At 46.8% G+C, this 27,780-nt stretch overlaps 1 pseudogene; it reads left to right on the forward strand.

Moving 5' to 3' along the window:
- Nucleotides 1–27,780, forward strand: LOC124006906 (annotated as a pseudogene).

The following is a 27,780-nucleotide window of genomic DNA, read 5'->3' on the forward strand; positions in this document are numbered from 1 at the left end:
ATGTTGCCTTCAGAGGTGAAGGTATGTAGCCTAGTATTTGTTTCATGTAATCTCAACCTAGGCAAAATCTGTTCCTTGTGAATGACCTTAATGTTTTCCCCAACAGGAGTCAGTGTTTGCGTCCTTGCAGATTCTATGCTTCGAGGCACGAAACACGCATTGCCTGATGCACACTACTGGGTGCACCCTGGCACAACTCTGGAACGAGCAACACATCGGCAGTTGTACCATTTGCGTACCTGTCAATGATCCACTGCTACTGATTGTGCACATTGGAACAAACAACGTAGCTCAAGGGGATTCTCCTTACAACATTATCAGGAGGATGCGGGAACTGATCGTCAGAGTTAGGGAGTATCGGTATGAAGTAAGGCTTCTTCAAATTAAGGGCAGCCATGGCAACCGTGACAGGGCGAAGCATCCATCCATGATGTATATGGGTACATAGTCTAGCTAGCTACATTTTCAGATATTACACGTTTTCATTTTAAAAGTAAAGTGTACTGTTAGCTAACACTATGTGTATGATCTTATTATTTGTATCTCGTAGCGCCATTTGCTCTGCTAGTTTAGTTATAGCCTAATGTTTTTTCTGATCACACGTATCATCCGATCCTACTATCAAATGTCAATTTACACATTCCAGCCCGGTTTGGTGTGGAGATGAAAGGTCTTAGTAGCTAGAAAATGACATTTACTGAAATAATTGTGGTCTGCTTGCTAGTCTTGGTAATCTATGGAGAAACGTTCCCAAGGCACATGGCTGGTGGCTCAGTTGATAGAACAGGGTGCTTTCGATACCAGGGTTGTGCGTTTGATTCCCATGGAGGAGCAGTGTAAAAATATATGCCTTGTAAGTTGTTCTGGGTAAGTATGTCTGCTGAATGACATACATTTTGTCTTTGGAGCTGTTTGATCAGTCCCTAAATAACACTGTGTCTGAGGGCTCATCTTCTGGAAGATGCTGATCCATCGTCTACGGGGGAAAAATTCCCCAGGAACTAGTCTGTTCGATCAGTCACAACATGGAGCTGAATAACTACCTCCGCCTGCTGGCCAGGATCATTTCCCTCTCAGTCTACAAAGCCCTCTTGCATATGCTTATTGAGGGCTAAGCTTATTTAAAATGTGGGTTCTATTTGAACACCACCATTAAGTTTGCCGACAACATGACATTGGTAGGATTATAGACAGGAGGCCAGAGAACAGGAAATGTGTTGCCAGTAAAACAACCCTTAACGTCAGCAAGACAAAAGAGCTAATCATGGACTACAGGACACAGAGGGCGACAGGGTAGCTTAGTGGTTAGAGTGTTGGACTAGTAACTGAAAGGTTGCAAGTTGGAATCCCCGAGCTGACAAAGTACAAATCTGTCATTCTGCCCCTGAACAGGCAGTTAACCCACTGTTCCTAGGTAGTCATTGAAAATAAGAATTTGTTCTTAACTGACTTGCCTAATAAAATAAAGGTAAAATTTAAAAAATATATAAATAAAATTAACATCGATGGGTACTGGAGCGGGATTAGAGTTTCAAGTTCCTCTGTGTCCACATCACTAAAGATCTCTCATGGTCTAAGCACACCAATAGTTGTGCAACGCTCTAACCACTAGGCTACCCTGCTGCCCCGGTAGGGTAGCCTAGTAACTTAATGTGAAAATGCTTTGTAATTATTTACAGGACAATTGTTCAGAGGATGGGGCTGGAGGGAAAGCTCACAGGTGGTCAGGACTCAAAGAAGTGAGAGAATTTAAAGAAGTACATGGTAGGAAACATTGGATGGGTCATAGAAATCTTAGTGTATTTGTAATGTCACTGTTGTTTCATAATCTCCTAAACTCATTGCTTTTGCCCTCCAATATGGTTGGTTCAATTAATACATTACTGAACCCAACTAAGATTTCCATAGTAGGTTACGGTAAATTTAAAATGTTATGCATGCCAACTGGAAAAATGCTCAAACAATATATTAACTTTTTCTTGTTATTTACCCTCATGATAGGACTTGAACATTTTTCCTACCAGAACAGGGACAGATCAGGGAGAGGCCACTGCTGAGAGCTGGTTCAAAGTAATTGTCACGCCCTGGCCTTAGTTATCTTCGTTTTCTTTATTATTTTGGTTAGGCCAGGGTGTGACATGGGTGATGTATGGTTTTTGTCTCATCTAGGGTGTTTGTACTGTCTAGTTTGTTTTTGTAGATTTATGGGGTTGTGTTCATTCTAGGTGTTTATGTAAGTCTATGGTTGCCTAGATTGGTTCTCAATCAGAGGCAGGTGTTTATCGTTGTCTCTGGCAACCATGTTCTTTGGGTATTTTGTGGGTGATTGTTTCCTGTGGCAGTATTTGTGCCACACGGGACTGTTTCGGGTTTCCACTTGTTTTGTTGATGTTGCGTTTTCCTATTAAAACCATGGACACTTACCACGCTGCGTATTGGTCCGATCCTTGTTTCACCTCTTCAGAGGAAGAGGAGGAAATCAGCTGTGACAGTAATGCATGAGGAAATTGGGGCAAGGGCCTTTATTTCCTTCACCTGTCCTGATTGCCTCTTGCATTGTAGGCCCCTCCACCTCAGCAGCAAAAGAGGTAGAGCAGCCCTCCCGAGGCCCTCTCACTCCAGGGAGATCCAAGCAAACCCTCTCCACGTCACCCCATCTACCCCAGTGCAGCAAGATGATGCATCAGGTGACGCAGACAGCACCTCAACCGCCAAGCGCATGTGTGGAGCGGGACAGAATATACACCCTTGTGGAAAGGGATGAGGCCAGGTTTACACACCTGGAAACCCAAACCGAGTGTGTTCTTGTCAAAATGGCAGATAAAATGTAATGCAATGTAGATTAATGTCATTATGCATGGCTTTCTGCTCATTATTTTCTGTCCTGTAAGCGCGCACACACAAAGTTGTCTGTATGTTTTGTCAACGTCTGTACACAAATGTCAAATTTGATCAAATTCTGGAGGTCTGTACTGTTAAGGTTCATGGTGAAGTGGGATAATAGTAAGCCAAAAGCTGAAATGATCCCTTTACATTTTAAGAAAATAGTTGAATGGGCAAGGAAAACAAACCCCTGTATGCAAAGTAAAAGAAAATATAATCAACCACAGAATGCTATATGCGAAATTGATAGAAAATTGTAGTCCCAGAGACTGATTACCAATATCACCTTCCACCTGGCTACAGACACAATTAAAAGGGTTAGACAACAGACTGAAATATTTTAATTGGCTTGTTTTACATAGAAGTCTTCCGGTCCATTCAACACTACATGATCATAATTTGACCCTGAATAAATGTTGTACCAGGGACAATTGTTTCGCAATTGAAACAATTCCCCATGTTTTATGGGAATGTTCCTTTCCCCAATTAGTTTGGAAAAAAAAAAAAAAAATTTAGATTTAAAAAAACTTTGATTATGAAGGGGTAGCCAAATTTGAACAAAAAAATGTGGAAACGGTACAATTATTAGAATTAGTGACTCTGGAGTCCCTTATCAAGACCAAACTTTGGGAGACCAGATGTGGTGCGGTCAATGACACCCTCAAGTGGTCACCTACGGGATTGGTTCAATTTATAAAACAAGACATTTGGAAAAGAATACATTTCAAAATAGATAAGTGGGGCATCATATCAGTCAAACAGAGATGGAAAGGGATATACCCTTCACTGTAAACGGTTTCTATAGCCTACATACAATTGTATTTCGTAAGTAAAATTAAAATGTAGATTAAACCTTTGTACGTATTTGATATACACTGAGTTTATACAGAGTTCACTTTGGAATATGTGTATGTTTTTATTTATAGAATTGTTTGTATTCTTTTTGAAGTTTGTTAGAGGCATGCTAATCTTGAATGTTGGCCTATAATACTGGTCAGGTTCCGCAGAATAGCACTTTTTTGAGGAGTTTTGTTATTTTTTAAATGGTTATGGTACTTTTTGATACTGTTTTTATAAATCCATGTTATGTACAATGTAATGCACTGAATTTGTAATTGTATTTGAATGTGAAATGAAAATTATTAACCCCCCCCAATTGTTTATTTATTTTTTAATGTGTAGGGACGTTCATGGCCACTTTGGTGGTACTGGGACGACACACCTCTGGATGTCAAGATGTGACGGCACATTTTGGAAAGAATGAGGAGAGAAATAAGCTGTCTCGATACCTGCCATTGGCAGGAGGGTCTAGAACAGCTGCAAAGGAACCCCCTCACTCCACCGTCGCCAATAGACGGCCAGATAGAGAGCCTGTCGAGCAGCTGCACCTGGCGTACCGAGAGCGGGATCCGCCCCTCCGGCAGCACCAGAGAAGGCGGCGGTGAAACGGACGAGAGAGACTTTCATTTCGTCGCCCTGGCAGTCGAGAGGCAGTCAGAAGAGACGCCGGCCATGACGGGGGGAAGGGGAGAGGATGGAAGAGAGCGCAGCACTTAGTGTGAGGGTGCCCACTGTAAATCCCCCACCCCTGTAAAGGAATGGAGGAGTCATTCTGTCTGTGGTTAATAAAGAATGTGTTCCATCTGACTTTGTCACAAGAGAACCTCTTTTTCCATAACAAAACTGAGACCACTCAGATTCCTTCTCACCACCCTGTGTGCAGCACAGCCAAGTGCATAGCTGAGCACACACAGAAGGGCGTTGTGAGTAGGAATGACATGAGGAAAGCAAGACGGACGCTTGTAATGAGCCGTCATACTATACCCCATAAAAACCCTACACTACACACGTGAAATAGATAAGGGTTTTAAGAGCAGCCTCAGTGGGCCAATGACACAATTGCTGTTGGGGAACAGCACACCAACTCAGCCAGACACCTCAATTAGTGTTGTTTTACTAGGCAAGAAAGTTAAGATCAAATTCTTCTTTTCAATTACACCCTAGATCAAACGTTAACTGCCTTGTTCATAACATCAGATTTGACCTTGTCAGCTCAGGGATTTGCTCTTACAACCTTCCAGTTACTAGTCCAACACTCTAACCACTAGGCTACCTGCCGCTCACTAGGTGTCATGCCCTGACCTTAGAGATCCTTTTTATGTCTCTATTTTGGTTGGTCAGGGTGTGAGTTGGGGTGGGCATTCTGTTTTGTGTTCTATGTTTTCTATTTCTGTGTTTGGCGGGTGTGGTTCTCAATCAGAGGCAGCGGTCTATCGTTGTCTCTGATTAAGAACCCTACTTAGGTAGCCTTTTCCCACCTGTGTTTTGTGGGTAGTTGTTTTCTGTTTTTGTGTCTGCACCAGACAGAACTGTTTTGTTCACTCTCTTTGTTGGTTTTGTTATTCAGTGTTCATTTCTATTATTAAATCATGAACACTTACCACGCTGCACTTTGGTCCACTTCTTCAAACAGCTGTTACACTACGATACCTGCCGCTCAGACCTGTGCTGTGTTCAGAGGGCTGGAACCACCAGGTTTACATTTTTAACCAAAGTGTCAGAGCCCCCTATTCTCACAGAACGTGCTAGTATTCCTTCCCCCTTTTGAAGGGGGCGCACCCTAAGCTGTCCCACCATTTCAGTGCTGGGAGACAGCGGCGGCTTGGGCCTTAGAGGAATACAGGTCCTTCCTACTATATGCGAATCGAAAGAGGAGGACATTTCGGAATATGAAGACGGTGAGGAATACAACCCCGACCGTGATGCGGACGACGATGACTTGGCCTCGCGGTCGTGTTCCTCCTCGGAGGAACAGCGAAAGGGAGACACGGCCGCTGCCCGAGAGCGAGACAGAGAGCCAGAGCGGAACAGAGAGCCAGATCGAGACAGAGAGGACGCGGCGGCAGCCACCCAAGCCCAAAGGGAGACGTTGCTGTCAAAAAACGGCAAAATCAAATGGTCCTCCGTGGCCTATCGCGGCCCCGCGCCATCCGCCGCCCCCGTCGTGACGCCGGGCCCCACGGCCTACGCCACGAGCGCTCGACATCGCGTCCACCTTCCGGCTGTTTGTCACACCGGCGATAGAAAGGATAATTGTGGACATGACAAATCTGCAGTGGGTGAGAAAATACGGCGACGGCTGGCGACCCATGGACTCCACCGACCAGCGCGCCTACGTAGGGCTGCTGATCCTAGCCGGCGTCGACAGGTCCCAAGGCGAGGCCGCTGCCAGCCTGTGGGATGCCGAGAGCGGCAGGACCGTGTTCCGCGCCAGCATGCCGCTCAAGGTGTTTCACAAGTACTCAAGGCTGCTGCGATAGGACGACCGCCAGTCGTGACCCGCGAGACTCGCCACTGACAGACTGGCGGCCATAAGAGAGGTATGGGACCTGTGGGAGGAGCGGCGGCTGCGTGTAACATAAACGCAGTGCACCACGATGGTGAGCCAGTAACGATGCTGCTGCTAATCTCCTCTCCCCTCTCTCCACCGAAAGGACGCTGTCCTTTCCGACAGTACATTCCCAGCAAGCCGGCCAAATACGGCATCAAGTCGTGGGTGGCCTGCGACGCCAAGTCCAGCTACACTTGGAAGATGCAAGTCTACACCGGCAAGGTGGCCGGTGGAGGCCCCGAGAAGAACCAGGGTGCGCGCGTCGTCCTTGATCTGACCGAGGGACTGCCGGGCGGTCACAACGTCACGTGTGACAATTTCTTCACCTCCTACGAACTCGGGCAGCAGCTCCTCGAGAGGAACCTCACCATGGTCGGCATGGTGCGAAAGAACAAGCCCGAGCTCCCTCCCGCGCTGCTCCAGTCAAATGGCAGACAGGTCTCGTCCTCCAGGTTCGCCTTCACGCCCACCGCCACTCTAGTGTCCAACCTGGCAAAGAGAAATAAGAACGTGCTACTTCTGAGCACGCTGCACGCGGAGCCCGACGTTAGCGATCGCCGCGACTGGAAGCCGGCCCTCATCCTAGACTACAACTGCAACAAGGGCGGTGTGGACAACCTAGACATGGTGGTCGGGACTTACAGCTGCAGACGGATGACTGCCCGCTGGCCCCTGGTCATCTTCCACAACATCCTCGACGTGTCCTCCTACAACATCTTTGTCATATGGCGAGAGATCAAGCCCGACTGGATGCCTGGGAAGCGGAACAAGAGGAGGGTCTTTCTGGAGCAGCTCGGAAAGCCAATCATGAAGCCCTTGTTCCAAAGAAGGCAGCGTCTCCCCCGCACCCAAGCCGCGTCCGCACTTGTCAAAGTCCTACAGAGTGCCACCGCCGAGGCTCATCCGCAAGCTGCTGGCCCGGCAGCCGCAGACGCCCCAGCCGCCCTGCCGGGGCGAGTAAGAGGTGTCAGCTCTGCCCACCCAAGAAGGATGCCAAGACACACACCGCGTGCTGCAGGTGTAAGAAATACATCTGCAAAGGCTGTTCACACGCATACTGTCACACTTCTGCCCACTGGGCCTTTAGCCAAGACGGGACAGGGTGGCCCGGGGGGACACTGTGTGGTAGGCATAATAGGAGGACAACGGGAGGGTTAACCCAGCAACACCAACATGTTAAAGGAAACACTGTACAACTGGCAACCATGTCAGCGCCAGCCGCGCTACAGGAGTTGCTAGAGTGCAATGGGACAAGGACATCCATCCAGCCTCCCCTAACCCGGAAGACACTGGGCCAATTGTGCACCACTCCTGGTCGCAGCCAGCTGCGACAGCCTGGACAGTATCTCTAGTGGCACAGCTAGCACTGAGACCACCACACCACACGAGAGGCCACTTCCAGAAGTTTACTAAAACATGAGTGAACCCTCCCTCACCTAATTTTGTTATATCATCTTTGGTCCAGAAAGCATTGTATATCAACAAACATGGCTCCACACAGCTGGAATTAGCTTAGTTAGCTTAGCTAATCATAATCAGTACAACCTTTAAAAAGTATTTTCAATCTATGCAAGAATTGGAATGCATGATTTGTCACCAAAACTTAAAACGTGAATAAAACAGTAAATAATTAATAATCAATTATAATCAATAATTACCACAAAACATTTTCTGATTTATTGATACAAGTGGCGTGTGCAGGCAGTCAATCACATATCCTCTCACTCCCACTCTGAGCCATTCAGTATTGTTGTGTATGTATGTAGCTAGTGAGCTAAGCTGTAGCATTTAGCAATGTCATTCAAAAGGAGATTAGTGAAATGTATACCTTCCTGCTGACAATCCTTCTCATGGGAATAGTTAAGAAGAACTCCCTAAGAGAATTACTGGAGCACAGATCCTGTGTTTGCAACTCAACCTCTTTTCCAAGACCGCTTCCTAGTTCTGCTGTGATGCCTGCATTTCGTCAACAATGCTAATGCCAACATAAATGACCCATTACACAAAACAGTTCTTACCAGCCTGACATCAGCATTTGGTTGGGTCTTTGTGCCATACAAGGATCTATGCATTGATGAGTCCCTGATGTTATGGAAGGGTAGGCTGGCGTTCCGTCAATATATTCCCTCCAAAAGGCACAGGTTTGGGGTCATGTTCTTTGTCATGTGCGAAGTAAAGATAGGATTTGTCCAGGATATTATAGTCTACACCGGGTCTACCACTGACATCCAACATTATGAGGGGCTTGGGGTGTCCGTGTCCACGGTGATGACCATGCTGGCTCCTCATCTCGGCAAGAGACACACTCTGTATGTGGACAATTGGTACAGTAGTCCCACACTTTTTCAGCATCTGTTCTCCAACAGCACAGGGGCCTGTGGCACAGTCAGGTCGAACAGGAAGGGGATGTCGGCATTTGGATACAGGAAGATGCAGAGGGGATGTGGAGTTCAATGAGAACGTTCAACAACTGGCAGTAAAGTGGCGTGACAAACGAGATGTCCATGTCCATACAGCAACCATGTCGGCCACCGGGAGAGAGAAAAATCTAACCAGACTGCGTGCTTGACTATAACCTCAAGTGGGTAAGGCTGACATGATAAACATACTTTTGGAATACACTCTAAACAAATTCCCCCATCTGATCGACACCCCGTTCCCTCAATGGCTACATAGTTCACCGCCGACTAAAAGGTGAGGTGACTACTGAAGGTATTTTTTGTAATTGGATGTAGTTCACATACAAATCACAATTATGCAATTATAGTGACAATATCTCACCCACCTACCCACTGCCTCATCATCTTCTCCCTTCCCTGATCCTCCTCACTCCCTCATAGGTAAAATAATTACCTACCAAAAGTACAGAGAGAACCTAATGAGAGAGCTGCTGGGGGAGCACCACACCCCTCGGCGCCCATCCACTGGGAGCTGTCCTGCTGCAGAAAATCCCCTATGCCTCACTGCATGGCATTATCCCTGCAAAGTCCCTCAAAAACTGCTACTCAAGGTAGTCACACATGGAGGCACTGCAAAGTCTGCCTGTCTGGCACCAGGAGAAGGAAGCAGCAGAGGAAGTTGACAAAGTACATGTTTAGCTTGTGACACACCTCTGTGTTTCAACATGCTTTGGGGAGTATCATATGCTCAAGCACTATTGAGCACATCTACAGCAATTACTGACTCACCTGACAGGTGACTTGACAGGTGACTTGACAGGTGCATAATGTACGGTGTATTGAGTAGCCGTACCAGTCGCCACATTACACTTCAACCTGACAATTGCTAGCATGAGCATTCAAGTCCGAAGATGTGCCCCGCATGTCCCTATTTGCTTTAGAGAGGCTTGGTGCTGGCACGTTGCCTCCAGAGGTGCAGGTATGTAGCCTAATTTGTTTCATGTAATCTAAACCTAGCCAAAATCTGTTCCTTTTGAATTGCCTTAATGTTCGCCCCAACAGGACTCAGTGTTTGTCCTCGCAGATTTTATGCTTCACGGCGCGAAACATGCATTGCCTGAGTCACTCTGGAACGAGCAACACATTGGCAGTTGTACCATTTGCGTACCTGTCAATGATCCACTGCTACTGATTGTGCACATTGGAACAAACAACGTAGCTCAAGGGGATTCTCCTTACAACATTATCAGGAGGATGCTGGAACTGATCGTCAGAGTTAGGGAGTATCGGTATGAAGTAATTTTTGCAGTTTGCTTCATTCTACCCCGACCAAAGGAAGATGATACTACTAAACATGTAGTTAAGGAAACAAAATGGGCTTTTGGAGCATCTGTCATGCGAAAACGATGGTGTCATTTATTTTAGGACTAACATATTATTTCTGATGCATTCACAACCAAACCACACACTTTATGACAGTGACCGGCTTCATCTTAATTGTCACTGCAAGTGTACAGTGTTGTGTACTTAGCGACTTAGTCGCTAAATTTAGCGAGTATTCAGTGTCTCCAAAACGCAGGGAGGCCTGCAAGGCCATATGAGACTATCAACTGTGGGTTGAACATGCAGTTTGGGCCAGTGGGAGGAGCTTAGGCTGCATTTCACAGTCACCAAGTCCAGTGAACACTGCTACATGGCTGAGGTTTTATACTCCATGTACAGTGATCCTCAAAACATATTGTATCTTATATTTTAAAAGTCAGGGCTGGGTGAGGTACAGTTGGCCATCGAGGCTTTTGAGGGAGAGCAAGTAGATCCTCTTAAACTACTTGACAGCTTGGTTAGCCTGATCAAGTCTGTGAACAGCAGTCTGCTGAATCCACTGGCAAATGCTGATGTACTTCAAAGGGCCAGTAGATGGACACATCAGTCACAAACGTTACCTAGGTTACCTTTTTGAGTCAAAGGCAGCTGAGCTCCACCTTGGGCCTGAGGATGAAAACAATGTCCGAAAGCGGTGTGTAGCCTTCACCATCTCCCTCACTAACATCGAAGCATTGCAGTACATGTCAGCTTTCAATGTGGAGGAAACTCTAAAGCACAATAAGAGCCCTGGAGAAATATAAAAATTATCCAAGCTCCTTGGCTACTCCGCTGCAGAGATAGACAAGATTGACCAGCAATGGCGTGCCATCCATTTTAGGAAATGGAATGAGACAAAAAAACACACTGGGCTTCTGGAGTGAGATTTGGAAGTTCAACGGTGCAGCTGATATCAACTCGTTTCAAGAACTTGCCATGGCTTGCAGACCCTTAACTCCATCATGTACATTCGATATGGACTGAAGCTGTCTGGTGAAGCTTGCTATGAGCACCAGCTGCCTGGTAATGTTTTGGCACATCAGCTGCTTACTCAATTTTAAGTCAGCTCCCTCAGTTGCTGAACCTGCCATAGAGAGCCTCGACCAAAATGACGATGACCCACTCTTTCTGTGAGCCAGCACAGCCTGTGTGTGTGGAGGGGGGTCTGATTTTTTTTTAACAATCTGAATCAGGGCCAGATTTAGTTACCATAATTTTCTCACATTGTCATTGACAGTTTTTTTCTACTTTCTCTTTTTTGGTCCATTTAGATTGTTAATGTAGATTGTTTAAAAAAATGTTAAGTGTTATGGTTAAAAATGTTCATGTTTTACTGTGACTTGTTGTAGGCTCCTAAGTGGCCCATAAGGTTAAAAACATAAGTAACTCCGCCAGAGTGTCTCTTTTGGGTCAATTTTGCCGGTCCCAAGCCCAGATAAAGGAGGAGGGTTGGAAATGTGACATAAAAAATAAAAAAAGAATCAAGAGTCATTTAGCGACTTTTAGGACAGCCAATAGCTACTTTCCTTACTGAGGAGTTGGCAACACTGCAAGGGTAGGCCTTTTGACTATTTGCTGCGTTTTTTGGTTTGTTTCATTACATGAGGTAGTCAGGGCAGGTTTACATAGTTTATTATGTTATTTTCTTTGCATTTATTTTTTGAGTTGCCTCAGATGTTTTATTATTATTTCACCTTACATTGATCAGGGATACAAACAGCTGAGGGCCCAAAAGGCTGACACTTTTTTTGTTTGTTGTTGCACTGAAACATAAAAAAAAGAATCCCTGCTAGGAGGCAATACAGGTTTTAACCAATTAAACAACAAAGAATAGGAACTAAATGATCAGTCTGTGTGCAAAATAAAAAGTGGTTCATGTGAACCTGACTCAGATAAAATTAAAAAAAGATAGATAACAGATTAAAAATGTAAAGAAAGCAATCCAATGTTATTTGTTGCCTAGACTTACAAATGACATGCAAGTCCTGAAAATACAACAACTATACACTAATATTGCAGTTAGCCATGACAGCCTTTATAATAGAACGTTTGTGACCACACACATAAATATTGCACTTGGGGAAAAAAACATCTTAAAATAGAATGAAACAAACAACCATTCTATTTTTGCTATATTATAGTGGCCACTATAGAGATCGATCAAGTGCACAAGGCTACATGTGTGCAAAAATAACATTCACTGAGCAAAGAAAAAGTATAATCCCCCCTCACACGCGTGTTACTGTCAGATTCAACACAACAAAAACAATATCTTTGGGCTACACTGCACATTATTACATTGTACACTTTCTGCCTTTGGACATCTGTTCTACAATGTGCCAGCAAAAGTGAGAAAGCAGGAAAGTGTGTTCCTTATACCTGTGGCATCCAAGATTAAGTTCGGCCTAGCTCCAGCTACACTTGATCCCTGAATCCACTTGTTTATTTTAACAAGCAACGCCTCATTTTCACCTAATTATCTCATTCTAAAAATGTACCACATACTGTAGAGGTAAAACATTTGTTAACAGATAGTGCTTAGTTCGTTAGCGAGTTAACATTTCACACAGATTGCCAGGGTCCAGTAAGCAACTTAATGCGTTATAACTTGAGGAACGACAAGAAGTCGTACACTAGTTAATACTAGCGAATTGGTTAGGTTACTACTGTTAGCTCATCTGATGCTGTAACGTTAGCTAGCTAACGTTAGCTGTCTGACTTTATTAGCAAGCTAATTTTCACACCAAAAACTCAATTTTTTTGATCAGATAAATTGGCTGCTCAAAATTTCTCTGGCTAGCTAACGAATAATTAGATCCAGAATTAAGATACTTAACAATGCTAATACTTGTTCCACCAAACTTTCTCCCTCACCTCATACTTTCCAAATGGCGGTAGTTTACAGTTACAGCTCATGAAGTACGCTTCATCACCTTCTCACCCTAACGTTCCCTCTTCGTTATCGTCCAGGGGACTCGCTGCTGTAACTAGGAAGCTGCCTTTGCAGAGCGCTCGCTGATGCTGTAACTAGGAAGCTGCCTTTGCAGAGCGCTCGCTGATGCTGTAACTAGGAAGCTGCCTTTGCAGAGCGCTCGCTGATGCTGTAACTAGGAAGCTGCCTTTGCAGAGCGCTCGCTGATGCTGTAACTAGGAAGCTGCCTTTGCAGAGCACTCGCTAATGCTGTAACTAGGAAGCTGCCTTTGCAGAGCGCTCGCAGATGCTGTAACTAGGAAGCTGCCTTTGCAGAGCGCTCGCTGATGCTGTAACTGGGAAGCTGCCTTTGCAGAGCGCTCGCTGATGCTGTAACTTGGAAGCTGCCTTTGCAGAGCGCTCACTGATGCTGTAACTGGGAAGCTGCCTTTGCAGAGCGCTCACTGATGCTGTAACTGGGAAGCTGCCTTTGCAGAGCGCTCACTGATGCTGTAACTGGGAAGCTGCCTTTGCATGGCGCTCACTGATGCTGTAACTAGGAAGCTGCCTTTGCAGAGCGCTCACTGATGCTGTAACTAGGAAGCTGCCTTTGCAGAGCGCTCACTGATGCTGTAACTAGGAAGCTGCCTTTGCAGAGCGCTCACTGATGCTGTAACTAGGAAGCTGCCTTTGCAGAGCGCTCACTGATGCTGTAACTGGGAAGCTGCCTTTGCAGAGCGCTCACTGATGCTGTAACTAGGAAGCTGCCTTTGCAGAGCGCTCACTGATGCTGTAACTGGGAAGCTGCCTTTGCAGAGCGCTCACTGATGCTGTAACTGGGAAGCTGCCTTTGCAGAGCGCTCACTGATGCTGTAACTAGGAAGCTGCCTTTGCAGAGCGCTCACTGATGCTGTAACTGGGAAGCTGCCTTTGCAGAGCGCTCACTGATGCTGTAACTGGGAAGCTGCCTTTGCAGAGCGCTCACTGATGCTGTAACTAGGAAGCTGCCTTTGCAGAGCGCTCACTGATGCTGTAACTGGGAAGCTGCCTTTGCAGAGCGCTCACTGATGCTGTAACTGGGAAGCTGCCTTTGCAGAGCGCTCACTGATGCTGTAACTAGGAAGCTGCCTTTGCAGAGCGCTCACTGATGCTGTAACTGGGAAGCTGCCTTTGCAGAGCGCTCACTGATGCTGTAACTGGGAAGCTGCCTTTGCAGAGCGCTCACTGATGCTGTAACTAGGAAGCTGCCTTTGCAGAGCGCTCACTGATGCTGTAACTGGGAAGCTGCCTTTGCAGAGCGCTCGCTGATGCTGTAACTGGGAAGCTGCCTTTGCAGAGCGCTCACTGATGCTGTAACTGGGAAGCTGCCTTTGCAGAGCGCTCGCTGATGCTGTAACTAGTGAATTGGTTGTCTCTTCTTTCTTCAGTCGAGGTGCTGCGCTGCATTCTGTTGTTATGTAAAAACGATTGGCTGAGTGTTGGATATTTTCCGAAAATCCACCCAACCATGAAAAGGAATAAATATGCATGTATATGTCAGGTTAGACAGCAGGCCGGTTTAGAATGAACGAGGTGCCCTGACTATGTAATATTGCATATATTTTTGGGATGGTTGTAAAGCCCTATATCTAGACTACTCGGGATGTAAGTCCACGGTCAATTTAACTCCATGGGAAAGTTTTGTTTGAGAAGTGTTTTGATGGGCTGAGCGCTGTACGTGGAGCGGTGATCTCCCAACTGGAGTGAAAAAAAATTGCATACTTAAAAGGTATAAATCACATTCAAGAAAAAATATTTATTTCAAGCTTTCGAGATGGAAGGCTACAGACGTACCCCACGCGTTTTGATCATGGCCACGCATTATTTTACAGTTAGCTATATATCTCTTATTATGCCTGTGTTGATTGATTGATTGAATTTAGTAGACAATACAAAATAAAAAAAACATAAGGGCGCTCCAGCCAGTGACGCCTCCACATACAATTTAAGAAAATCATCAAGGATAACACGACAAAGCTTAAAATATTATTTCCATTATTGTATTTTTGAAGAGGGAAAGAGGTATGCAACAAGGTTAAGCGGCAATTGTAATGTCAGCAACGATGTTTGATTCATAACATGAAATAATTAGTACAATTCCCTTTCCCAATAAACAACAATGGACAGGAACATCTATCTCCCTTGTCTCACATGCCCTTAATATATAAAACAATCAATACCTAATATATACAAGACAATCACAATATGATTAACAACAGGCACCAAAACCCAGACCACATGCTATGCCGGGCATTTTCCTTCTCAGCCACGTATTATATAACCTTACGACTTGCTTTTGAGACATGCTACTATTTAGCCATTTTTCAGCAAGAACTTGAAACTACAATTGGAAGATTATTCCAAAGAATGGCTGCTGAGTATAAAAAAGTTTATTTCCCAAATACCACTTTTTAATCTAAAGGAACGGCGTCAGTTTCACTCAATCTAGTGGAATAGTTATGGTTATCCCGTACAAAGTTAAAGTAATTACATAGGTACCTGGGGACCATACTGTGGACAATTTTACGTACAAGAGACAATTTAATCTGAGAGACTCCTCCACTTTCAGCCATTTAAGGTTTTCAAAGTGGGAATGGTCAACATGCGTACATGCTGGAAGTTTAAGAATGATCCTGACTAATTTGTTCTGAGATGTCTACAATTCATTTCTTATTTTCTCTGGGGCACTAGTGGTGCACCGGTCTCAGGCACTGCATGTCAGTGCAAGAGCACATCAATACAGTCCCTGGCTCTGGTGCTGGACGTGGCCCCCACTTCACCGTAGTCTTAGTCCCCCACCTTGTCCGCTTCCGTGGCCTCCTAGCCATGGCGACCCTACTTAATGACACTGGTCTGAGGGGCAGCTCGGGACAGAGGGGCAGTTCGGGACAGAGGGACGGCTGCTCGGGACAGAGGGGCAGCAGTTCGGGACAGAGGGGCGGCAGCTCGGGACAGAGGGGCGGCAGCTCGGGACAGAGGGGCTCTGGCGCCTCTGGGCTGAGGGGCTCTGGTGCCTCTGGGCTGAGGGGCTCTGGCGCCTCTGGGCTGAGGGGCTCCGGCAGCAACGCCGGACAGGCGGGAGACTCCGGCAGCAGCGCCGGACAGGCGGGAGACTCCGGCAGCAGCGCCGGACAGGCGGGAGCCACTGGCAGCAGCGCCGGACAGGCGGGAGACTCCGGCAGCAGCGCCGGACAGGCGGGAGACTCCGGCAGCAGCGCCGGACAGGCGGGAGACTCCGGCAGCAGCGCCGGACAGGCGGGAGACTCCGGCAGCGCTGGAGAGGAGGAAGGCAGCGCTGGACAGGCGGGATGCACTGTAGGCCTGATGCGTGGTGCTGGCACTGGTGGTACTGGGCCGAGGACACGCACAGGAAGCCTGGTGCGGGGAGCTGCCACCGGAGGGCTGGTGTGTGGAGGTGGCACTGGATGGACCGGAACATGAAGGTGTACTGGAGATCTTGAGAGCAGGGCTGGCACCAACCGCCCTGGCTGGATCTTCACCCTAGCCCGGCAGATGTGGGAAGCTGGGATGTAGCGCACCGGGCTAAGCACGCGTACTGGGGACAGCGTGCGAACCACCGCATAACACGGTGCCTGACCATGCCCGCCACGGTTAGCACTGCTAGGAGCACTGTAGTACTGAGATGGCACAGGACGTGCAAGGCTAGGGAGATGCACAGGGGGCCTGGTGCGTGAGGCTGGCACAGTCTTCACCAGACCCCGAGCACGCACCTCAGGATGAGTATGGAGAGCTGACCCAGGTGCCATTAAATCCCTGACACGCACCGTCGGGCGAATGTCGTGCCTCATGCACCAAACCAGCAACTCCCTCATAACTCTCTCCTCCAATTTCCCCATTAACTCCTTCACAGTCTCTGCTTCGCTCACCTCCAACACCATCTCTGTTTCTGAGCTCCTCCTTGGCTCCTCACAATAAACAAGGAGAGTTGGCTCAGGTCTGACTCCTGACTCTGCCACACTCCCCCTGTGCCCCCACCCAAGACATTTTTGGGGCTGACTCTCAGGCTTCCGTCCACGCCGCCGTGCTTGCTTCGCCAACCTCATTCTCCTGTAACCTTCCGCGCACTGCTCCATCGAATCCCAGGCGGGCTCCGGCACTCTCCCTGGGTCGACCACCCACCTGTCTATTTCCTCCCAAGTAGTATAGTCCATATTCTTGCCGTCCAAACCGTCCTCCCATGTCCATCCTCTTTTCGCTGCCGTTGCCCGTTACCACACCGCTTGGTCCTGTTGTGGTGGGTGATTCTGTAACGGTTTTCTTTAGGTGAAGTTGAGGCGGACCAAAATGCAGCGTGATTTCTTTGATTCATGTTTAATAACAAAAGATAAACACGAACACTACAAAAACAATAAATGTGGAAACCCAAAAACAGCCCTATCTTTTTTTTAAATAAAAAATAATGTATTATCTTCAATACCATTCATTCTTTACAACTCATAATTTTCATACATACTCAAATAATGGTATTTTAATTGAACTAATTGAACTAAACAAAAACCCCAAACAAAACCTCAGGGGAGCATCTTCCCTCCCCGTCACCCTACAAACTACCTTTCCCTATCTCACCGTCCCTAATCTATCCCCTTACAAATCTAAATGACACCCAGCCCTAAACCCCCCTTCCACCTCTCCCGAGCAGCATGCTGCCCCCACTTCCTCTCCTCCCTCTTCATCCTTCCCCTCAAATCTCCTTCCACCCTCCTCACTATCCCTTCCACCCCCCTCACTATCCCTTCCACCCCCCAATCTCTCCCTGTCTTCACCATGTTCTGCCTGGCTTCCCACATCCCCCGTTTAAAGAGACTCATGAGAAGCCAGAGCAGAAACCTGTCCCTATCCGTCCCTCTCGCTCTCCTTACACCTCTCTCTAACCTGGCCCACGTCAATACAAAATCCCCCCTTAGACAAGCCGGCAATGGGTAGATGTACGCCAATACATCCAGCTTCAGGACCAGGACTTTGCCCATAAAAGACAAATACCTAGCCTTCCACATTGCTAGCTTCCTCTGTACCACTGCGATACGCATGTTCCAGTTTAGCGTCGCTGAGCCGGAGGTCTCAAAATGGACCCCGAGAATCCTCAGGGCCCCCTCACAGAGAGATAACCCCCCCAGGCACATCCGTTCTATCGCGCCATCTTCCGAAAAACTTGACGGCATCATCTTAACACGCAGCCCACCACTTCCAGGGATCAACAAGCCTTCCACCCCCGTGTCTGCCCTAATGGCAGCCCCCAGAGGCTACATGTACAGAACGAAGAGGAGAGCCGAGAGTGGGCACCCCTGTCTGACCCCAGACGAGAGGTCAAAAACGTCAAAAACGTCAAAAACGTCACCCAAGTGACTATTTACACTAACTCGGCACCCCGCTCCGACATATAATGTACGAATCCATCCTATGAACTTCTCTCCAAATCCTAGTCAACCTAACACTCTGAATAAAAAGGATCTATTCACGCGATCAAAGGCTTTTGCCTGATCTAGCGCTGCTACCATTAAAGGCAGTCCTCTATCTTCAACCCAAGCGACGGAGTCCCTGATTAACTGTAGGTTCCATCTAATAGAGCGGCCCTCTACCCCGCACGTCTGATCCTCATGGATGACGTAGGGAAGGGCTGTGCGCAACCGGTCTGCTAAAACCTTTGCAAGTAACTTGTAATCTACTCACAGCATGGTCAACGGCCGCCAGTTGCTAAGGTCTGTTACTTCCCCCTTCTTATATAAAAGTGACAGCACACCAACAGCCATTGATCCCCCCGGGACCCCCGTCTCAAGGATGGCCTTCAAGACTTCGAGGACCACTGGTCCAAGTATACCCCAAAACTTGAGATAAAACTCAGCCGGCAGCCCATCCATCCCAGGCACCTTCCCTTTTCCCATCCTCCTAAGAGCGCTCTCAACCTCTTCTAGTGAAATCTGGGCCTCCATCACTTCTCTAATGTCCTCTGGCAACCGCCTGGACAAGTGTTCTAAAAACACATTTCCCTGCTCTACATCTATTTCACTTTCCTTAAATAAACCTTGGAAATGATCAGTTGTCACACTGACCATATCCTCTGGTTCTCTAACTATACTACCATTTTCTTCCCTAACGCCATGCATTACCTTCCTACTCTGTCTGGCCCTAACCGACTTAAAGAACATAGCAGAACAAGTCTCATTATGTTCTAGAAAGCCACTATGCGCACGCTCCAGGAAAGCTCGAGCCTTCTGCTCCTGCAACTCCCTGAGCTGCGCCTTTAGGGTTGCAGATCTTTCCCAGTCAAACGACCCGCCGAGGTTGCCTGCCTCGTACTCGAGTTCAATTAACCTTTGGATACGATCCACCTCCCCTTTGTCCTCTTGCAATACCCTATTATAAAAGCCCTAATCTTCACCTTAACTAATTCCCATCACTCTAACACCCCCTCGCACATGGACCGGAGGCCTTCAAGCCTCCAAAAGAAACCATAAAACCCGTCAACAAAAGCCTGCTCCTCAAGCACATCCCGATCTAACTTCCAGTACCCCCTACCAAAGAGGCAGTCTGGCGACCCCACCTGCAGGAGCACCCCGTCGTGATCCAAAAAGAAAACAGGCAACAGCCGCCCAGACAACTTACCCAAAGAACGGGGTACAAAAATATAGTCGAGCCTCCGCTCAACCCCCCTGGAGTTGCGCCATGTAGGACTGGCCATTTTCGGAGTAGTGTGCAGACCACCATCTACCAGACCATGGCAAGCCATTAGCCCGGCAATGGCGCCTGCACTGCTATCCCCCCCATTCCTAAATCTGTATTAAAATCCCCCCCTATCACTAATTTCCTCTTTGTGACACACAGGGGCGTCAGACAGTCCACCATCTCCCTCCCGTCTGCCACCACCTGTGGCTCATACACCACCACTAATCTAAATTTACAATCCCTTATCGTGACATCCACCCCTATAACCCTCCCCTGCATTACCACAAAAGAATCCTCCACTTTTACCTCCCTGTGCCCACACAAAATCCCTACCCCGATGAGTGCACCCCCAATACCCCAAACCGACTCCCCCTTGTCCCACTCCCTCTTAAACCTACTAACATCCCCTCCATCCCTCAGGTGAACCTCCTGTAAAAAACAAAAATCAAACCCCACACCCTCCAAATAACTAAAAACCGCCCTTCTCTTAACAAAATCCCTTAAACCCCTTACATTTAAACTAACAAAAGTAAAATTAGACCCCATGAAAGAATAAAATAAAAACATGTAATACACTCAAATTCTAAACCCAGTCAGAAAAAAACAAAAACAGGAGACTCACCCGATGCTCCCCTGCTCAAATATCTACCGGTGAGAACACCATCCGTACTCCCGACATCCCCCCCTGTTCCTCCATCTCACCAACCCAGGATGCAGGAATAGTGTTTGGCTCCGGGGTGCCCTGCACCCTGGGTCTACCCCCACAATCCTCCCCCCTCCCCAGTGCTGCAGCTGGATTGGGGAGGCTGAGTCCCCAAACAAAAAACTCCCCACCTCCTCCTGTACCCAGTCCTGAGTCTTGTTAGGTGTGTCCCCACTCAACAGAAGTTGAGGGCCTGGGGAAACTAGCAGCAATCCCACCCCCATCACTCTCTTGGCCATCCCTTCTCTCTCACTGTCGGCCAATCGCACCCTCCTCTTCATTCTCTTCTTTGGTGATGGCAGCAGTGGAGAGATACCACCCCCCCCCCCCCCGCCAGCTCCTCCACCATACCCCTCATCTCTTCCACCAGGGCACTTTCCCCCCCAGTCCACTTGCTCTTCCACTGTCTCCTTCTCCAACACTCCTCCCTCGCTTTCTTCTCTCTCATGCTCCTCCACTCGGTTGCCTTCTTCCGACGCTTTTCCTGGTTCTCCTACTCCCGTGCCTTCCGTTTCCTTCTCTCTTCCATTCGCTGCTTCTTGCTCCTCCTCCTTCCTTGCTCCCTTCCCCTCTGGACCTGTACCCGTGGCACGCATTAGGCTTGTCACAATCCCTCGCCTCGTGTTCCTCAGATCCACAAAATTTGCATTCTCTTGTGCTGCACAAGGCGAATATGTGGCCGTAGGCCATACAGCGCCTGCAAAATGGGGGCTGACGTGCATAAAACAACGCCCCAATGTCAGCCCCTAGGGAGAACATAGCAGGAGGATGGAGGTAGCCACCATGCCCCTTTGGGTTCTCTCTGAGGAGGGCCTGGAAGCCTCTCCTCCCATTCCAAAACCCAAGGGAGTCTTTGAGGTGCCTTGCTGAGGAGACGTTATGTATCTCCCCAGAAAGGCCCTCACCTCTTCGTCCTTAACGTATGGGTTGTAAATGTTGACAGTTACAACCCTAAAGTTGTTCTTTGCCAGGCTTGTTATTTCATAGTGGCTCATCGGCCTCTACCCTCCCACTGCTCTTGCCCTTCTCAGGATATCATTGTGTTTCTCCTCTGTATATAGTGCCACGTCGTATGCTCCCTCCAACGAGTTGCCTTGGAAACAAAACACGTCTTTCACCGTCAGCTTTAGAATCCCCATCAATATTATCCTTCCAAAAGTTTCCCGTCCTAAAGGCTCCAACTCCTTTTCCTTCCAAGCAAACCGAATCGTGTTGGCCAGCCCAATCCCAGGGACCGACCGTGTTGATGTATTTAGCACCATCTCCACAAGGAGAATGGCGCTCGTTCTCTTCTCTTCCAAAACAAGGAAAAAATAAAAACCAAAGTGACTGAGCCTATCTGGTGCAAACTAACACAGAGACAGGAACAATCACCCCAAAACACACAGTGAAACCCAGGCTTCATCAGCTTCATCACTGTTCATCTCGTGTTATTACTAAACACGCGACCATCCACTAGTGTTGAGAGCAGTGTTGCCAACTCTTCAGTAATGAAAGTAGCTAAATGTCGCCATCACCTAATTTGCATAATTGGCCATGCACATGTAATTGTGATGGACGCTGTAAGAGAGAGGAGTAACGTCGTTGGAGAGACAAAATGTGAGTAAGAAACACCCTAAATACATATGTTTAGAACTACAAATGAACTTTCTTCTGTCAATTATTTTTTTACGTTTTTATGTCACAATCCCAACCCTCCCCTCTTTTATCCGGACTTGGGACTGGCAAAAGAGACATTCTGGCGGAGTTCGTTTTTTATTTTATTTCTTAGTTTTTTTTATTTTTCTTAATTTGGTTTGGTTTTTAACCTTTATGGTCCACTTAGAGCCTACAACAAGTCACAGTAAAACATGAACATTTTTAACCATACATTTTTGTGTATACAATCTACATTAACAATCTAAATGGACCAAAAAGAGACAATAGAAAAAACTGTCAATGGCAATGTGAGAAAATTATGGCAGGCCCTAATATAATTTAAAAACAATGTCAACCAGGACGGGATCAGCCAGCGGCTGCTTCCCGCATGTGCAATTCATTTGCAGTCTGGATGCGGAGGGGTGAACATCTCCTGCTCTGACTGCAGCTGGAAGGGACAGCTGAGCGAGGACGCCTGTGAGTGCTTTGGGATGGGGGGTGGGGCCCACGGCAGCACCTGCTGCTCATTGAGAAGAGTAAGAACGATACGTGCTTTCACGTCAGAGTCTCCAAAGGTCTCCGATAACACCAGAAAAAGTCGCTAGATTTGTGGCTAATCTCTTTTTTGGAAATGTGTCGCTAGAGGAGTCGGAATACTCACAAAATATAGCGATAAAGTTGCTAAGTTGGCAACACTGGTGGAGAGGCCCCTACTTGTTTCTTCCGTGCTTTGTTGGGATTGCCAATAAACTATCTCATTGTTTTATCTGGCAATTATTTTTCCTTTCTCTCATATTGATGAAGTGTATTTAAATTGTTCTCTTCCACACTGAAGGTTGTTAGTTGTCACGCCCTGACCTTAGTATTCTTTGTTTTCTTTATTGTTTTGGTTAGGTCAGGGTGTGACATGGGTGATATATGTGTTTTTGTACTGTCTAGGGGTTTTGTAGGTTTATGGGGTCGTACACTATCTAGGTGTTTATGTATGTCTATGGTTGCCTAGATTGGTTCTTAATTAGAGGCAGCTGTTTATTGTTGTCTCTAATTGGGAACCATATTTAGGCAGCCAACTCTTTGGTTATTTCGTGGGTTATTGTCTGTGTAGTTGCCTGTGTCTGAATTGTTTATATATATATACACACATAGCGTCACGTTTTGTAAGTTTGATTTAGTGTTCCAACCGTAAATTAACGTCATGCCCTGACCTTAGACATCCTTTTAATTGAATGGTTTCACTGTCACCTCCAGATGTGGTCAGGAAGATCTGTTCACAATGCTACTTTTAATCCTCTACACCTGTCTGAAAATGTGGGCACAATCAGACTGGACAAGATCAGGACATATAATGCATGTTAGAACCAGGTATAAACGGGGCTAAATAGAGGTAAGAAGGGCTCAAGGAAAGGATGTGAGTGAGACAGCAGGTGTTGCGCCCATGTGTGTGTGAAACAGAAGAGGTGAGTGTGAGAATGGTGGAGTTGGAGGTAAGGGTAGGCCGTGGTGAATAGGTGGCTTTTTAGGCGGGACTGAAAGATCAAATCAAATCAAATTAGATGTTATTTGTCACATACACATGGTTAGCAGATGTTAATGTGAGTGTAGTGAAATGCTTGTGCTTCTAGTTACGACAATGCAGTAATAACCAACAAGTAATCTAGCTAACAATTCCAAAACTACTACCTTATAGACACAAGTGTAAGGGGATAAAGAATATGTACATAAAGATATATGAATGAGTGATGGTAGAGAGCGGCATAGGCAAGATACAGTAGATGGTATTGAGTGCAGTATATACATATGAGATGAGTATGTAAACAAAGTGGCATAGTTAAAGTGGCTAGTGGTACATGTATTACATAAAGATGCAGTAGATGATATAGAGTACAGTATATACGTATACATATGAGATGAATAATGTAGGGTATGTAAACATTATATTAGGTAGCATTTTTTAAAGTGGCTAGTGATTTATTTTAAATAATTTCCCATCAATTCCCATTATTAAATTGGCTGGAGTTGAGTCAGTGTGTTGGCAGCAGCCACTCAATGCTAGTGGTGGCTGTTTAACAGTCTGATGGCCTTGAGATAGAAGCTGTTTTTCAGTCTCTCGGTCCCAGCTTTGATGCACCTGTACTGACCTCGCCTTCTGGATGATAGCGGGGTGAACAGGCAGTGGCTCGGGTGGTTGTTGTCCTTGATGATCTTTATGACCTTCTTGTGACATCGGGTGGTGTAGGTGTCCTGGAGGGCAGGTAGTTTGCCCCCGGTGATGCGTTGTGCAGACCTCACTACCCTCTGGAGAGCCTTACGGTTGTGGGCGGAGCAGTTGTCGTACCAGGTGGTGATCCAGCCCGACAGGATGCTCTCGATTGTGCATCTGTAGAAGTTTGTGAGTGCTTTTGGTGACAAGCCAAATTTCTTCAGCCTCCTGAGGTTGAAGAGGCGCTGCTGCGCCTTCTTCACGATGCTGTCTGTGTGGGTGAACCAATTCAGTTTGTCTGTGATGTGTACGCCGAGGAACTTAAAACTTACTACCCTCTCCACTACTGTTCCATCGATGTGGATAGGGGGGTGTTCCCTCTGCTGTTTCCTGAAGTCCACAATCATCTCCTTAGTTTTGTTGACGTTGAGTGTGAGGTTATTTTCCTGACACCACACTCCGAGGGCCCTCACCTCCTCCCTGTAGGCCGTCTCGTCGTAGTTGGTAATCAAGCCTACCACTGTTGTGTCGTCCGCAAACTTGATGATTGAGTTGGAGGCGTGCGTGGCCACGCAGTCGTGGGTGAACAGGGAGTACAGGAGAGGGCTCAGAATGCACCCTTGTGGGGCCCCAGTGTTGAGGATCAGCGGGGTGGAGATGTTGTTGCCTACCCTCACCACCTGGGGGCGGCCCGTCAGGAAGTCCAGTACCCAGTTGCACAGGGCGGGGTCGAGGCCCAGGGTCTCGAGCTTGATGACGAGCTTGGAGGGTACTATGGTGTTGAATGCCGAGCTGTAGTCGATGAACAGCATTCTCACATAGGTATTCCTCTTGTCCAGATGGGTTAGGGCAGTGTGCAGTGTGGTTGAGATTGCATCGTCTGTGGACATATTTGGGCGGTAAGCAAATTGGAGTGGGTCTAGGGTGTCAGGTAGGGTGAAGGTGATATGGTCCTTGACTAGTCTCTCAAAGCACTTCATGATGACGGAAGTGAGTGCTACGGGGCGGTAGTCGTTTAGCTCAGTTACCTTAGCTTTCTTGGGAACAGGAACAATGGTGGCCCTCTTGAAGCATGTGGGAACAACAGACTGGGATAGGGATTGATTGAATATGTCCGTAAACAGACCAGCCAGCTGGTCTGCGCATGCTCTGAGGGCGCGGCTGGGGATGCCGTCTGGGCCTGCAGCCTTGCGAGGGTTGACATGTTTAAATGTTTTCCTCACGTCGGCTGCAGTGAAGGAGAGTCCGCATGTTTTAGTTGCGGGCCGTGTCAGTGGCACTGTATTGTCCTCAAAGCGGGCAAAAAAGTTATTTAGTCTGCCTGGGAGCAAGACATCCTGGTCCGTGACTGGGCTGGTTTTCTTTTTGTAATCTGTGATTGACTGTAGACCCTGCCACATACCTCTTGTGTCTGAGCCATTGAATTGAGATTCTACTTTGTGTCACGCCTTGGTCATTGTATCTTGTGTTTTTGTTATATGTTTGAGTAGGCCAGGGTGTTGGACATGGGTTTATATGTTGTATTTCGTATTGGGGTTTGTATTAATTAGGAGTGTGTATTAGTAGGGGTGTGTCTAGTTAGGCTTGGCTGCCTGAGGCGATTCCTAATTGGAGTCAGCTGATTCTAGTTGTCTCGGATTGGGAACCGTATTTAGGTAGCCTGAGTGCGAGTTGTATTTCGTGGGTGATTGTACCTGTCTTTGTGTTAGTCACCAGATAGGCTGTAATTTGTTTCACTTGTTTGTTGTTTTTGTATTTTCAATTATTTCATGTACCGCTTTATCTTTATTAAAGGTCATGAGTAACCTACACGCTGCATTTCGGTCTGCCTCTCTTCTAACAACAGACGAAGATCTTTACACTTTGTCTCTATACTGACTCTTAGATTGATTGATTGCCTTGCGGAGGGAATAGTTACACTGTTTGTATTCGGTCATGTTTCCGGTCACCTTGCCCTGATTAAAAGCAGTTGTTTGCGCTTTCAGTTTCACGCGAATGCTGCCATCAATCCACGGTTTCTGGTTTGGGAATGTTTTAATCGTTGCTATGGGAATGACATCTTCAACGCACATTCTAATGAACTCGCTCACCGAATCAGCGTATTCGTCAATGTTATTGTCTGACGCAATACGAAACATATCCCAGTCCACGTGATGGAAGCAGTCTTGGAGTGTGGAATCAGATTGGTCGGACCAGCGTTGAACAGACCTCAGCGCGGGAGCTTCTTATTTTAGTTTCTGTCTGTAGGCAGGGATCAACAAAATGGAGTCGTGGTCAGCTTTTCCGAAAGGAGAGCGGGGCAGAGCCTTATATGCGTCGCGGAAGTTAGAATAGCAATGATCCAAGGTTTTTCCAGCCCTGGTTGCGCAATCGATATGCTGATACAATTTAGGGAGTCTTGTTTTCAGATTAGCCTTGTTAAAATCCCCAGCTACAATGAATGCAGCCCTCGGATATATGGATTCCAGTTTGCAAAGAGTCAAATAAAGTTCGTTCAGAGCCATCAATGTGTCTGCTTGGGGGGGAATATATACGGCTGTGATTGTAATCAAAGAGAATTCCCTTGGTAGATAATGCGGTCGACATTTGATTGTGAGGAATTCTAAATCAGGTGAACAGAAGGACTTGATGATGGACTCAAGAGTCAGCAAGGTGGGGGAGAGCTTTTTAGGTCGGGAGGATCTTGTAATTAATGCGGTGGGAGACAGGAAGCCAGTGGAGTTCACAGAGGATGGGTGTGATATGCTGCCTGGATTATTTAGTGTGTGTTAGAAGAGGGGCTGCTAAATTTTGAACCATTTGGAGCTTATAGAGGGAGAAGATGAAAGCATGGATGAGAGTTTCGGACGGCAGGACAGGAGAGGGAGGGCTGAATTTGGCGAATTTGCGTAAGTGGAATAATTTGTTTTTTACAGTCTGAAGGATGTGGTGGTTGAGGGATAGGGTCTTAAGGTAGACAAACATTCATATCTCTGTCCAAATACCTTTCACAATTGCCTCATACAACCTTTGGATTGCTGCCATTGAGGTCTGATTCATCATACCACTGTGAGTACACAGTGCAGTTGACAACAAAATGTTATCCTTCTTCCTCTTGCTGAGGAGTAGCAGGGGGTACACTCCTACCTTGTGGAGCCTATGTATCTGGAATCATTAATCACAAAATAACTTCCAGAAACACAACAAATATCAGTCAAATAATGACATTTAGATTTACAGTCTTAAATGACACAATGAGACAACAACAAATAAGTGCATAGGACCTAAGCTAGAAATGCAGAAATCTTTTTAGAGGAAAACATAATCAAGTTTAGCAGCTTGTTTTCTGCATTAACCAAGCTTGCATATCTTCCATGTTTCATGGTCTTATTTGCCCATTCATCTGTTGCCTTCATTTTTTGGGCCTCTAACTTTACCTTTATCTGTAATTTTGCACCACAGATCTTCCACTTCTTTGATGCTACTCCTATTGATGTGTTACAACTAGGACACAGCTTACGGCTGGAGCCAGGAGCCATTCTGCATGAAAAGTGTATACATAAGTGTCAGAAGAAAATGGCCCTATACACATAA

The sequence above is a fragment of the Oncorhynchus gorbuscha genome, linkage group LG20 (genome assembly GCF_021184085.1).
Source record: "Oncorhynchus gorbuscha isolate QuinsamMale2020 ecotype Even-year linkage group LG20, OgorEven_v1.0, whole genome shotgun sequence".
Classification (NCBI taxonomy): Eukaryota; Metazoa; Chordata; class Actinopteri; order Salmoniformes; family Salmonidae; genus Oncorhynchus; species Oncorhynchus gorbuscha.